The sequence below is a fragment of the Mustela erminea genome, chromosome 20, assembly GCF_009829155.1.
Source record: "Mustela erminea isolate mMusErm1 chromosome 20, mMusErm1.Pri, whole genome shotgun sequence".
Taxonomy (NCBI): Eukaryota; Metazoa; Chordata; class Mammalia; order Carnivora; family Mustelidae; genus Mustela; species Mustela erminea.
Genome location: NC_045633.1, coordinates 34,360,917 through 34,376,912, shown reverse-complemented (window position 1 = coordinate 34,376,912; position 15,996 = coordinate 34,360,917).

Genomic DNA, 15,996 nt, shown 5'->3' with positions numbered 1-15,996 from the left:
GGGGGACAGCTGTCTCTCCACAGAAGGCCAGGAAGGAGCAGGGGAGCCTGCGCCTGGGTGAGAGGGGGAGGAGGGGGCAGCTCATGGGCACTCCAGAGTCACGTCCCCCGTTGTCCCTTCTGGGGAGAAAGAGAGCTTAGGGAAGAGACCAGGCACAGAGCAGGCGGTTCGGTGCAGGGAGGGGCTCAGGCTAGAGCTGGGACAGCCGGGTGGCATCGCATCCGGGGAGCGCCCGGGGCACGGCTTCCAGGCAGCCCCCAGGCTTGGTTTCAGCGGAAAAAAACGGAAGAGGCCTGTGCAGGGCAGGGCCTCTTTATGGCTTTTGGCGAAACCTGGCCCTGGGGACAGGGAAGAAGTTTCTCTGAGCAGGTGCGGAGGGAGTGACTCATTCCTAGCTCCCAGGCTCCGTGACACCGGGGAGCCTAGGAATTACCCCAGAGCAGCCAACTGGGCCGGGCCGGTCCAAGAGAAAACAGCCCCACCCGACCCCGGCCACTCTCACCTCCCACCTCCCACCGCCACCCACAGGAAAGGACAGACCACACCCAGAACAGTGGGTTCCCCGGATGAGAAACGCACACCCTCTGCCATGAGCACAAACCCACACAGACACACAGACACACACACCCCACAGTAAACACCCGCCACCCACACACACTCCCGGGCGCTCCCCGGGAAAAGCCCACCACCCCCATGCGTTAGGCCTAGGCTCCCTACCCTAAACCTTCATAGCCCAGCTCAGGTGTCCACAACCAAAGTCAGCGGCAAAGTCACTCCCCGAGAATCCCGGGAACCGACAGCACCGGCCACGTGGGCTACGTCCCTCAGCGCGGCCCAGCCTCGTGTTCAGGCCCAGACCTCCCAGGCCGGGGCCTCTGCTGGGGTCAGCAGCTTCCCGCGCCTGTGAGTCCTTCATGTTTTTCCACCTCAGACGGGCTTCCCAAGGCAGGGCCTGTGTCCCCCAGAAAATCCTCCCCAGTGGCACGGCCAAGGCTCTCCAGTGAGACCAGGGCCCCTGTGTTGAAGACAGCAGGAGTGCTAGACAGGATTCCTTTTACTGAACGCAACAACAGACCGTGTTGAACTTAAGTCCAAAAAAAAAACAAAAACAAAAACTAAGAATTGGGGAGAGCAGTGGTAGCATGTCTACTGGGACTTCTTGTGAAGCAAAATAAGGGTCACCAGATTCCAAAAAGGCAGCAACTGGGACAGCCTGGGGACTAGCATAGGATATCATATACATATATATTATTAAAAATATATAAATATTCATCTATAGTCAATATATAAATTCTAATATATATACTTGAAATAAATGGGATAAATGACTATAAATATATATAAATAAATATATTTATATATAAATGTAAATAAATATATAAATATATGAATAAATGAAACATGATACATATAATTATATAAGCTAGGGAAAAAATAAATATATATAAACTAAAAATAAATTAAATAATTAAATTTATTTTAAATAAATTTAAGTAATTAAATTTAATTTTATATTTATCTTATATTTATTTTATTATTATATTATATAAATATATTTACATTTAATTCAATAAATTAAAATTAAAGTCATATGAATGAAAAGAACTATTATAAAACTTTTAGAAGAAAATAGAGGAGAATATCTCTTTCTTGGAGCTAGGGACACTTCTTAAATAAGATTCAAAAGGTATGAAAAAAACTGATAAACTTGGATGCATTAAAAAACTGGCATGATCGCGGTGACCAGCTGGCTCGGTGGGTGGAGCATGAGACTCTTGATCTCAAGGTTGTGGTTCGAGCCCAGGTGTAGAGATTACTTAAAAATAAAATCTTTATGGGTGCAGGGCTAGAGGTGGGTGGGGTGGATCTGGTCCTGGGGACAGAGCTACAGGCCCTCTAGACCACTTTGCCCGTCTCCCAGCCTCTCTTACCCCTACCTACAGAAGGAAAAAGAAAAAAAAAACAAATAAAATAAAATCACTTAAAAAAAAAAACTGGCCTGATAAAAGAGAATAAAAAACGTTATACAACCCACACACCCAACAAATGGTTAGTAATCAGAATAAATAAAGAACTTCTACAAAATCTATAAGAAAAAGAAAGCTTAATAGAAAGACAGACAAAGGCTATGAACTGGCATCCTACAGAGGTAATTGCAATGACCGATGAATCTATGAAAGATGTTCAACCTCACTAGCCATCAGAGAAATGCAAATTACAATGAGTAACCATCTACATCCAGAGAGGAACAAAGCTACCAAGTGTTGGCAGGGATATGTAGCAACAGAAACTCCAACATGCTGCCCGGAGTGTTAGTTGGTATAATTTTAGAGAATCATTTGGCAATATCTCATAAAGTGAAGGGTAAACAGACCTATGACCCAGCATTTCCACTTCTAGAGAAACTCTTAGGCACAGGTACCAGGAAGACAAGCGATTGGAAACAAGCCAAATGCTCATCAAAAGAAAACTGAAATGTGAATTGTGAGAGTCATGGGATGGAATACTCTATAGCAATGAAAAGGGAAACCGTTACTGACACACCCAACAACATGTGTGGACCTCACATTGAGTTAAAGAAGCTAGAAACAGATAAGCACTTGCTGATTCCATTTATATAAATATCAAAACAAGCAAAAGTAATCAAGGTTGAAACAGGGGGGCCATCTCTGGGGAGACAGAAAGAGAAGGGACACCAGGAAACCTTTTGGGATTATGGAAACGCTTCTACCTTGATCAGGGTGGTGGTTACCTAGTACACACAAGTGTAAATATTTCATCTAGCTGTACATCTAAGAATCGTGCATTTTAGGGGCACATGACTGGATCAGTCAGTGGATTATGCAACTCTTGATCTTGGAGTTGTGAGTTTGAGCCCCACATTGGGCATAGAGAGTACTTAAAAATAAAATCTTGGGGAGGGGGAAGATTTGTGCATTTTAAGGACCTCACTGAATGTACTTTAGGCCTCAAAAAAACAAAAACGCCAAAAGTCTCCATGAAAATGGGAAAAGATAAGCCATGGTCTGGGAGAAGATATTTGCAACAAATGATTTGTATTCAGAATATATAAATTCTATAACTGGATAAGAAAACTCCCTGTGTTTGTGTTCCCTCTCTTACTGTGTCTCTCTCTGTCAAAGAAATAAGTAAAATTTTTAAAAAGAAAACATAAAGTTAATGAAAAAAGCAAACTGGAGAATGATAAGTGCAATCTAAGACCATTTATATAAAATTTTCTAAAGATTTTATTTATTTATTTGAGAGAGTGAGAGAGAGAGAGCAGGAGATGGGGGAAGGTCAGAGGTAGAAGCAGACCCCCTGCTGTGCAAGGCGCCCCATGCAGAACTCAGTCCTAGGACCCTGGGATCATGACTTGAGCTGAAGGCAGTCACTTAAGACTAAGCCACCCAGGTGTCCTCATTTATGTAAAAATTCTAACGCACAAAATAGATCTAAGTATTGTACGGAGATGTATACCTAAGTAACAAAAAAATAAAAACATGAATAGGAAGATGACATGCCAACCTGAGGACAGTGAAGGGACACAAAAGAGCTTTAGCGGAATGAGATTTGCTAAATCTGAGTGATGGAGTCCTGTGGGTGTTTCTTATATTATTCTCTGTACTCTCCCGTGTGTTTGAAGCATCTCATAACTTCAAAAATACATCGGAAGGGCAAGAGGACAACTTTACAGTGTAGCGGCAAAATGGTGGATGGGCGGCCATCTTGGTTTCTGCAGCAGATCCCAGGTTGTTCCCTCTCTGCTTCCCTCCACGCCTCAGCTTTGGAAGCTGGGCTGGCACTCTTTGCCCATGGAGATGGCTTGGACTTCATTCTTGGGCCTCCTAGTCTTTGGTGATCCTGGAGGCGGGCTTCTCTGAACATTTATCAGTGTTGACAGCAGAAGGTAGATGCTCAGGAGGGTTGCTGAGCTATTACAGGTTCTGCCCCTGCTCCCCTCTTGTAACCATGACTTGATATACCTTCTAAGGTCAAAGTCAACCACCTAATCCATTGTACAGATTCCTTTTGGCCTGTTTTCATAGGGGCACAAGGAACCTCAAATGGACAGGAGGCCCCCTCCTTTCCAGTATAGCAGGCCTGTGATCATGCTCCCTTCGAGAGCATGCCTCCTTCGGCAGCATTCAGAAAACAGAAGCATTAAGAGTGGACTATAAGGGGCGCCTGGGTGGCTCAGTGGGTTAAGCCGCTGCCTTTGGCTCAGGTCATGATCTCAGGGTCCTGGGATCGAGTCCCGCATCGGGCTCTCTGCTCAGCGGGGAGCCTGCTTCCTCCTCTCTCTCTGCCTGCCTCTCTGCCTACTTGTGATCTCTCTCTGTCAAATAAATAAATAAAAGCTTTAAAAAAAAAAAAAAAAGAGTGGACTATAAGGAGTTTTTCGGGGTGATGCCACCCCCATTTTTGCCCCTCAGTTCCTGGATCCACATATATATCTAAGATCCACGAGACCTCATTCCGGCCAGGCTTGATGTCCCATCCACAAAGGATGACCTAGAAAGCATGTAGGAACTCCCTACCCCACCCTGGCCTTTTGAAACCCGTCAAACATATGGAGATATGTGGTCTACTGCAACAGATAAGAACCTCCTTTCCTGGCCACTCTTCCCACCTCACACCCTACAACTGATCCTAAGCAGATCAAGAAGCTTCCCCCAAAACCTCTTTTCCACCCCTAGTCTAAAGAGCTCTGTTCCTGCCCTGCCCATCTCAACACTTTCTGTGTATCCACACGGTCTCTCTCCCCCGAGCAAGCAATTCTTCCTCCTTGCAATTGATGAGATGAGAGAGCAAATCCCATATCAATGAATGAAACCTCTTTAGCAGAGAAGGGAGGAGGGAAGTCCGGGAATGCACCTGTGTTCTTCCCACAGGAGAAACAGCGTGAGGTGTAAAAACATCTGCCAGATGGCAGTCCCATCTCCCAGGCTCCTGTCTCCTGGGCGGAGCCACTGCTGTCTTCAAAAGGCCATTTCATCATCCTGCAGGGCCAGATGCTTCTAGACGGTGGGGTCTGTGAGAAAAAAGCAGGGCTCTCAAGGCATTACCCATGCTTCTTTGGCTGTAAAGCAGCTTCTAGATCAGAAGCGATATAGTGGCATTCACCAGAACAGTGGATGAGGCATTAGAAAGTTCATAAAGGGTGCCGTTGGCAGAAGCGTGATACACCAGTAGAGCTAATACGAATCCCAAATAACCGTCTACTGGATATGGACCAATTGCTGACATCCTCCCAACAGGAGTCTGGGGTGATGGGTTTGCTTTAGGCCAGCTGGTCCCTAAGGAAGGAGGCGGCCATATTGGATTCAGGCTAGAGTCAGCCTTGGAGAGAGAAAGCCCTGTATGGCCTCCGTCCCTGCCACAGCGGCCTCTGCAGTCGCAAGCCCAGCAAGCAGGCACTGGGCTGGCTGGGGGAGAAGGTTACATGGCACCCACAGGTGCCCACCCAACAGGGCTGTCCATCAGCGAAGAAAGTAATCTGAGCCCCTTCAGCAACAGGACGGTCCTTTGGGTTGGAGCTCAGAGTCAGGGCACCAGTGGCCCAGAACTGTGCTGACAGCGGAGCGTGGCCTCTGTCAGCAATAAGGCAGGAAATGCTAAGGGTTGAGTAACCTCTGATAGAGCCCTATCTTAAGTCAACTTCTCTCTCCTTGGGCCTCAAAAGCTGCTTTGTTTAACTTCGTGCTGCTTGGATGAAGATATGATAAGGTCCCCAAGGTTTATATAAACTTAGAATGCGGCGGAGTTTATTACCCTCCAATCGCTAGGAGGGAGGCTTCCCAAGACCCTGCAGGAGCTGAGGACTGAGGTCTCGTGTCCCTCCTCTCTCCTGAGTCGCCCTCAGCCGCAGCCTGTCCCCCACTGAGTTTCCCTTGGGTTTCTTTCTTTTCCTTTCCCTTTTTCTCATTTTGGTTGCCAGTAAGGGATCCAGGGTCAAAACACAGAACTGTGAAAGCTAAGCCGGGGGTCTCAAACTCAACTGGTTACAGGGGATGAACAGGTAATGAAAATGCATACTGAGAGCCATATGTAAAACAGCAGGTGGGGGACATCCATTTCTTAGAAGACGGAGTAAATGTCCTTTCCCGGTTCCTTCTGCCAAGAACAACTAAATGCCCTGCCCCCTTTATCGATAAAACAAACAGGAGAAGATTGAAAGGTAGAGAGAAGGCAGAGCAGTTAGGCACCTCCAGACCCAAGGACGTGCTATGCCCTTGTTGTCATCATCCTGATAGCCACCTTCGGGCTCCTTGTCACACCTGGTGAGGGCTCTGGGTTTTCTTTTTCCTTCTGGTATCCCAGACATGGAAATGAGGAAGCAGGCAACTGGGAGACACCAATGGACACAAACAAAGACAGCCCTGAAGAAAGTTCTAGTCAAAGGACCAGCAAAGGAGCAGCCTAGAAAGACAGAAACTTTTGACAATAACCACCCATACTCACACCATCTGTGTAACCAGAGCCCAGACTTCTACCCTCCAGAGGCTGTACCAAAGCAAACATGCTCACCAAGGTGGCGAGACACCCCCCACCCCTTCAGTGTCAGGGGAGACCCCATGGGGAAGTTAGCGGTCCACACTCACCGGGGAGGGACAACACACAGGATCCCCCACCGGGGTGCATTAGAGGAGGTCATACCATTGATGGAAACTACCTGAAGAGCCAGAACTCCCATGTCTGTCCAGAAGTAAAGAGAAGCCACCCTCCTCCATGGCCTAGATGCATGTCTACTTCTGCCTGACAATACAAGGAAGACCCCTGCCCTTCTCCTGCAGTGTCAAAATAAAACAATTAAAACTGAAGGTTTATGTAGCATCCAGACTCTCAGAACATAATACAAAAATGCCCAGGATTCAGCTGAAAATCACGCATCATACGAAGAAATAGGAAGATCTCAAACTGAATGAAAAAGACAATCAAGAGATGTCAACACCAAGGTGACAGAGATGTCAAAAATTCTTGACAAAAATCATCTTAAACTAGCCATGGTAAAAATAATTGCATGAGCAATTATGAATGCACTTAAAACAAATGCAAAAGAAAACTTCAGGGGCACCTGGGTGACTCAGTGTGTTGGGGGACTGCCTTTGTCTCGGGTTGTGATCCTAGGGTCCTGGGATCGAGCCCCATGTGGAGCTTCCTCCTTAGCTGGGAGCCTGCTCCTCCCTGCCTGCTTCTCCCCCTGCTTGTGCTCTCTCTCTCTCTCTCTCAAATGAATAAATAAAATCTTTTTTAAAAAAGAAAAGAGGGGTGCCTAGGTGGCTCAGTGGGTTAAAGCTTCTGCTTTCGTCTCAGGTCATGATCTCAGGATCCTTGGATCGAGCCCCGCATCGGGCTCTCTGCTCAGTGGGGAACCTGCTTCCCCCCACCTCTGCCTGCTTCTCTGCCTACTTGTGATCTCTCTCTGTCAAATAAATAAATAAAATCTTCAAAAGAAAAGAAAAGAAATTACCCCGTCTGAACAACAAGGAAAAAAAAAATAGATTGGAAGAAAAAAGAACAGAGCCTAGGGTATCTGTGGGACTATAACAAAAGATCTAACATTTGTGTCATCAGAGTCCCAGAATGATAAGGAAAAGAAGGAAGAGCTGGAAAAGTACTTGAGGAAATAATGGCTGAAAATTCCCCCAATTTGGCAAGAGACATACACTTACAGACTCAAGGAAAGCCAATCTCAAACAGGATAAACCTCCCAAAAATATACTTAGCTTCAGAAAACAGAAGACTGAGGGCAAAATCTTAAAAGCAGCCAGAGAAAAACAACACCTCACTTTTAAGGGAAGACAATTAGAGTAACATCAAATTTTTCATCAGAAATCATCGAGGCCATAAGTCAAGGGAAATTTTTTTAATGCACTAAACTAAGTGAAAATGAAAATACAGCATGTCAAAATTGTAGGACTCATAAAACAATATTGAGAGGGAAATTGATAGTATTAAAGGCATGTGGTAGAAAGAAAGGAAAGTCCCAAATCAATAATCCAAGCTCCCACATCAAGAGTTTAGAAAAAGAGAAGCAAAATAAACCCAAAGTAAATGAAGGAAGGAAATCATGAAGATCTTGAAAATAGAGATCAATGAAACAAGCTGCATCTTTGAAAGAATATGATAAAAATGTCAGACCTTTAGTAAGGTTGACAAAGGGAAAAAAAGAGAGAGAGAAGACACAACTTACTGGGGCGTCTGGGCGGCTCAGTTGGTTACACAACCTCCTTCGGCTCAGGTCATGATCCCAGAGTCTCTGGATCAAGTCCTGCATCGGGCTCTCTGCTCAGCAGGGAGTCTGCTTCTCCCTCTGACCTTCTCCCCCTCATGCTCTCTCTTACTTGTTCACTCTCTCAAATAAATAAATTAAATTAAATTTTAAAAAAGACACAACTTACCAATAGGAATGAAACAGGAGCTATCATACAGACCCTATAGATTTCAAAAGGATAATAAGTAATTATTACGAACAATTCTACACAGATAAATTCAATAATTTAGATGAAGAGACCAATTTCTTTAAAAAAAAAAAAAAAAGCCCACAAACTACAACTCACACAATGTAAAATAGATAATTTGAATAGCCCTCTAAATATTAAAGAAATTAAATTTGTATCTTTAAAACTCCTGGCACACCTGGGTGGTTCAGTCAGTTAAGCATCTGACTCTTGATTTTGGCTCAGGTCGTAATGTCAAGATAATGAAATCAAGCCTCATTTCAGGCACCACACTCAACACGGAGTCTGCTTGGGATTCTCTTTCCCTCTCCTTCTGACCCTTCCCTTCTAATGCTTTCTCTAAATAAATAAATCTTTTTAAAATATAAATAAATCAATAAAACTCCTAAAAAAGAATTTCCAGGTCCAGTTTTCCCTGGAGAATTCTACTCCATTCACCAGGGTTACCAGAGAAAAGAGCCTTAAAAGAGTAATCTGAAGGGGCACGTGTACCCCAAAGTTTATAGTAGCAATGTCCACAATAGCCAAACTATGTAAAGAGCCTAGGTGTCCATCAACAGATGAATGGAGAAAGAAGATGTGGCATATATACACAATGGAATACTATGCAGCCCTCAAAAACGATATGTTGCCATTTGCAGCGACGTGGATGGAACTAGAGGGTATCATGTTGAGCAAAATAAGTCAATCAGAGAAAGACAATTATCAAATGATCTCACTGATAAGAGGAATTTGAGGAACAAGACAGAAGATCATAGGGGAAGGGAGGGAAAAATGAAACAAGACAAAACCAGAGAGGGAGACAAACCATAACGGACTCTTCATCTCAGGAAACAAACTGAGGACAGCTGGAGTGGAAGCAGAGTGGGAGGGATGGAGTGGAGGGGTGTGGAAGGGAGGGGGTGACGGGGGGACGGACACTGGGGAGGGAATGTGTTATGAGGAGCGCTGTGAATTGTGCGAGACTGATAAATCACAGACCTGTACCCCTGAAACAAGCAATATGTTATATGTTAATTTAAAAAAAAAACAAAACACCTGCTTTTCTAGCCCTAGAGGCTAGGAGTACATACTCGTGCCCCTTCAGATTACTCTGAACAAGCTAAAGAAGGGGCGCCTGGGTGGCTCAGTCGGTTAGGCGTCTGCCTTCGGTTTGGGTCATGATCCCAGGGTCCTGGGATCAAGCCCCACATCAGGCTCCCTGCTTGGTGGAGGGTCTGCTTCTCCCTCTCCCTCTGCCTTCTGCTCTGCCTGCTTGTGCTCTCTCTCAATCTCTCCATCAAATAAATAAATAAAATCTTTAAAAAAAAAAAAAACAAGCTAAAGAAGAAAACTAACATCATCATTTCAACTGATGCAGAAAAAGCATTTGAGGGGCACCTGGGTGGCTCCTCAGGTCATGATCTCAGGGTCCTGGGATCCAGCCCAGCATTGGGCTCTCTGCTCAGCGGGGAGCCTGCTTCCTCTTCTCTCTCTGCCTGCCTCTCTGCCTACTTGTGATCTCTGTCAGTCAAATAAATAAATAAAATCTTTAAAAAAAGAAAAAAGAAAGAAAAAGCATTTGACAAAACTCAACACTCATTCATGATTTAAAAACAACAACAACTCTCTGAAAAATAGTAATAGAAGGGAACTTCCTCTACTTGATTAAGAGTATCTTAAAAACAAACAAACAAACCAAAATCAAAAAACCTACAGCTAACGTTGTACTTGGATGCTTTCACCCCAAGATCAAGAACAAAGCAAGAATGGCTGCTCTCACTACCTTAATCAGCTAGTGACCGAAGTTGTAGCCCGAGCAGTAAGGCAAAAACGAGAAATGCAAGAGGCACAGATCAGAAAGGAAAGAATGTCTCTAGCTCTATTAGCCCGTGACATGACTGTGCATGTAGAAAATCCCAAGAAGTCTACAAAAGCATTCCTAGAATAAGCGAGTTTAACAAGGTCTGGAGATACAAGATAAATATAAAGAAATATTTGCTCTTTGTTAAGAGGACAAAAAGACCCGCTAGCATGGAAGCAACGGCTGGGTTAAAATTAATAAAAGGAAACCTCACTAAAACTGAGTCCGGAGGCCACCAGTAGGGGTAGTCGTCTCATGTCCTACCACTCGTGCTCAATTGCAAACCCAACAGGAAGAAACTTTTGCAGAGGGGGAAAGGCTTTCCTACAACCCAGCAACAGCCCAGCCAACGAGAGACTGTCACCACTCAGCCAATGAGAAGCTACTAGACTCTGTGCCCCCAGCTTCCTCCAGTGGACTTGTTTTAACAAACTTCTCAACTTGCCCCTCTTCTAGAAAAGAGCGTTCCTCCCTGGACCTGCCTGTGGTTTTTGCCATAGTTTGTTTATCATAGATTCTCCCTTAATCCCAAATAAAACAATTTTTTAAAACTGGCAGTTTTGGGGTACCTGGCTGGCTCAGTCCGTAAGCAAGTGATGAGTTCGAGCCTCACACTGGACAAGGAAACTCGTTAAAAAAATAGTAGGGTTGGGGAGCCCGGGTGGCTCAGTGGGTTAAAGCCTCCGCCTTCAGCTCAGCTCATGGTCTCAGGGTCCTGGGATCGAGCCCTGCATCGGGCTCTCTGCTCAGTGGGGAGCCTGCTTCCCCCCCTCTCTCTCTGCCTGCCTCTCTGTCTACTTGTGATCTCTATCAAATAAATAAATTAATTAATTAAAAAATAATAATAAGGAACTGCCAGTTTCCTTTTTTAAGGTTAACAGTTGCAAACCGCGCATTCAACACAGGATTACTATGTAAGATATATAAAGAACTCTCAAAACACAAGAGCTAAAAAAAAAAAGAAAGAAAGAAAGAAAGAAAGGCAAGAAATCCAATTATAACATGAGCAAAAGCTACCAACAGACATTTCAATAAAGGAGATACACAGATGCAAATAAGCAGATGCAAAGATGTCCAACATCGCGAAGTCCTTAAGGAAAGGCAAATTAAAACCATAGCAAAATGCCATGACACACCTCTCAGCATGACTTCAGTAAAATCTGGGGACAGTACCCAATGTTGCTGAGGATGCAGAGAAACTGGACAGCTCACACACTGCTGATGGAAATGACAAATGGTACCGCCACTCAGGAAAGCAGTTTGGCTGTTTCTTTAAAAGTTGAACGTACAACTACCATACAACCCCGAAATCACATCCATACGCATTTACCCCATAGAAATGAAGACATGTTCGCACAAACACCTGTACGTAGGCGGTTTTCAGCTGTTTTGTTTGTAATAGCCCCAAACTGGAAACAATCCAGATGGCCTTCAAGCAGGAGATGGTTAGTTACAGAAAAAGTTCACGTCCATATCAGGCAATATCACTCAGCAATAACAAGGGACAAGCCACATGACTTGAGACACATGACAAGCTTCGTGAACAAGAATCACACTGGGTGACCAAAACCGACACCAAAAGTTACTGTTCGTACTGTGTGATTCCATTTACATAACATTCTTTTTCTGAAGTTTTACTCATTTGCATAATCTCTTTGCCCAACATGGGCTTTGAACTCATGACCCCGAGATCAAGAGTCCTAGGCTCCGCCAACTGAGCCAGCCAGGCACCCTTATATATAATATTCTTGAAATGACAACAGATGTGTGATTGCCAGGGGCCAGGATGGGGCGTGGCTATTAGAGATCAGATGAGAACGGGCGCCTGGGTGGCTCAGTCTTTGGGTGCCTGACTTCGGCTCCGGTCATGATCCCAGTGTCCTGGGATCAAACCCCACATCCAGCTCTCTGCTCAGCAGGGAGCCTGCTTCCCCATCTCTCTCTGCCTGCCTCTCTGCCTGCTTGTGATCTCTGCCTGTCAAATAAATAAATAAATAAATTCATTTTTTTTTTAAAGTGCCTCATGATCACCTCCCCCACAAATTGAAAAATCAATCAATCAATCAATCAATCACCGATGAGGGACCCCCTGTGGTTTGGAAATGCTCTGTGTCCTACCAATGTCAATATCCTGGTTGCGATCTTGTACTATAATTTTATAAGATGTCGTCACTGGGGGAAACCTGGTAGGGAGTATGGAGATCTCCGTGTCGCTTTTTACAACCATATGTGAGTAACTCTGCATTATTGTTTACAACTGTGTGTGAACCTACAAAGATCCCTAAATAAAAAGGCCAGTTAAACAAAGAAAGACACGAGCTACCATCAGCAACCAGAGTGTGCATGTCCCACTCTGTAGTGTTGGAAAAACCTTGTGCTGGTCAAATGAGACTCTGCAGGCTGAATTCTGCCCCGGCGCTGCCCTTGGCAACCCTTGGCCAAGCGCTGGGAGCATAGATAAGTACTGTGATCAAATGAAATTGATAACCACCTTTAAAACACACGTGTAGCGATACGCATAATCATTACCGTTTATTTCTCAGCCTCACACACATCCGCACACGTCATTCACAAACACTGCACACTACACCCACCGCCCCCAACACCCACACTCACACACACCCTCCACCAGACGGACAGCTAGACGCCACAGCCGAACGATGACATCCCGTGAGGACTCGGCCATCCCAGGAGGCACAGATGGGCCCCCTCCATGTGCACACTTTTCGCTCTCCTCCTTGTCCTTGATTTGTCCCCAACAAGGGCGTCTGGGCCCCCAAGCTTCTCAAGCCTTGGGCTCTTCCCTTCTGCGCCCCCTCCCCCCTTGCACACAGCTCTCCCGGCTTCTCATGCTGGAGGCTACAAGAAGGTGGCCCCAGCGGACACTGCCTACTGAGGTGGGCACAGGAAGGGCCGGAGCGTGCTGGGACTGGAAGAAACAGGAGGGTGCCCCAGCGGCTGCCATGGGGGGAAGCTGGCCCCAGGCCCCTGATGCCTACTCTCTGGGGCTGGACACTGGGCAGGAGATAAGGAAGAGGCTCACGGAGCCGCAGGCACTTTTCTCTTCCTTCTTCTTTTCCTAGTGCTTTGCTCCTTGGAAACACACACACACACACACACACACACACACACACACACAGACGTACTGCAGACCCTGAACACAACCACGCCCTACAGCTCCCTATTTAAATCGCACTATTAAATGGTTAGTGAGTATATGCACAGAGTTCTCTGCAGCCGTCACCTGCAAGACATTTCCAGCACCCCCCAAAAGACTCCCCCGTACCCATTAGCAGCCATTCCTCCTTTCCTCCCAACACCCCCACCCCAGCCCCCTGACAACCGCCCATCTGTTCTGTCTCTGTAGCTCTCCCTCCTCTGGACATTTTTAAAATTTTTTAAATAAAGTTTTTAAAAGATTTTATTTATTTATTTATTTGAGAGACAGAGCACAAGTCGGGGGAGCAGCAGGTAGAGGGAAAAACAGGCTTCCCACTGAGCAGGGAGCCCGATGCGGGGCTCGATCCCAGGACCCCGGGACCGTGACCCGAGCGGAAGGCAGACGCTTTAACCCACTGAGCCCCCCAGGTGCCCCTGGATATATATATTTTTTAATGGACTCACCCAATGTGTCAGGCTTTGTGACCGGCATCTTTAACTTACTGTAATGTGTCAAAGGTTATCCAGGTGTAGGTGCCCTATTCCTTTTTACAGCCAAATAATATTCTGTTGATAGACATACCTACCATCTGGTTAATCATTCATCAGGGGACGCTCAGAACGTCTCCACTTTGGGGTTATTATGAATAATGCTGCTACAAACAGGACACTCGTGTGCAAGCTTTTGCGTGAACCTATTTATTACTTCCCTTGAGTAGATACCCAGCAGCGGAAAAGCTGGGGCAAATAGTAGCCTGACCTTTTGAGGAACTGCCGCACTGGTTTTCACAAGCAGCCATGACATGTAATGTCCCCAAACAGAGTATGGGGGTTCCCGCTTCTCCAGCTCCTTGGGACTGTCCGTCCGTGTCCATCTTTATAATTCCAGCCATCCCTGTGGGTATGAAGTGGTATCTCTTTATGGTTGTTGTTGTTGTTGTTTTTTAAGGGATGCCGGGGTGGCTCAGTCGGTTAAGCATCCGCCTTTGGCTTAGGTCAGGATCCCAGGGTCCTGGGATCGAGTCCCGCATGGGGCTCTCTGCTCAGCGGGGAGGTTGCTTCTCCTTCTACCTTCCCCCCCTTTTGTGATTTCTCTCTCTCTCACCCTCTCTAATAAATAAATAAAACCTTTTTTAAAAGATTTTATTTATTTTTAAAGATTTTATTTATTGATTTGAGGGACGGAGATCAGAAGTAGGCAGAGAAGCAGGCAGAGAGAGGGAGGAAGCAGGCTCCCCGCCGAGCAGAGAGCTGGAGCTATTTGCCCGGAGCCAAAGTCTTACTTGCAGAGTCCCTGAAGTTTGGTCCCTGGGCACGAAGCTTCCTGTCCAGCTACCTCCTCTCAGCCCTGCCCAGCACACCCCCATCCCTCAGCCTCTGGAGCCAGGCCCCTCTCCTTGCCCACCTCCCCTAACCCAAGCAGCTCAGAACAAGCCCCTCCTCACAGCTGAGGAACTTGAGGCTCCAGGAGGAAGAGCACCTGCTCAAGGTCACACGGCTGGGGAGGGGCCGCTGGGTTCCCTTTCCGGTCTGGCCAACTACACCCCACGCTCTCTCCACACATTCTCTGCACCTTGGCATGTCCTGCCTGGGTTGTTTTTTTGTTTTGTTTTGTTTTTTTTGTTTTCCCTGGTTTACTCTCACGTGTCCATTCTGACCCCAGCCCTGGGAGGTGGGCCCTACAGACACTGCTTTCCTTGCTGGACAGAAGAGGAAGCTCAGGTAAAAGAAGTGACAGGACTGTCCTCAGCCCCGTAGCTAGCAAGAGACAGAGCACACAGCCCTCCCCACCCCGGCACCACCAGCCAGGGACCCAGGCTCTGGCTGAAGGCATCTGACCTCGACCCCGCTAAACCCAGCCCAGCCGCCTGGGGGCTCTATTTCTCTTCTTGCCCAAAGCCACCCCCACAAACCAGGAAAATGCAGCAGCCAGCAGTCCACTGAAATGGACCCGGGCTACCCGAAGCTTCTGAAGGGCAGCCCCCACCCAGCACCAGCTGGGCCTTCTGGCCGGGCACTCCCAGTCCTGCCCAGCCCAGCTCCAACAGGCCCAGCCCAAGACCTTTGCCCCTGCAAGAAGCAGAACCGTAGTTTTCAAGGGCCTCTGGCCCTGTTTCCCCTACTTTGCTATCACCCCGGGGGCTGGGCGCTTAGGGAAGAGGACACAGGCTGCATGTGTGTGGTTTGAAAAATGTGGGCAAACCAGAAAACCCCTTAGGTCCAGCTCTGTGAGGGCTCTCCCCTCCCTTGGAGGTGCCCTTGGTTCCTATTAGATTACAAAGCTCCCTTGGGGCAAATAAAACTGGCAGAAATCCTTGCCTGTTTGGGGACATTCTGGCTGCCCCTGTGGAGATGACATATGGGAGAAGAGAAAGAATGAAAAATAAATAAGAAAAATCAAGTATGGGGCCCCTGGGTGGCTCAGTCGGTTCAGAGTCTGGGTCTTGATTTCAACTCAGGTCGTGATCTCAGGGTTGTGAGATCGAGCCCTGCATTGGGCTCCGTGCTGGGCGTGGAACCTGCTTGGGA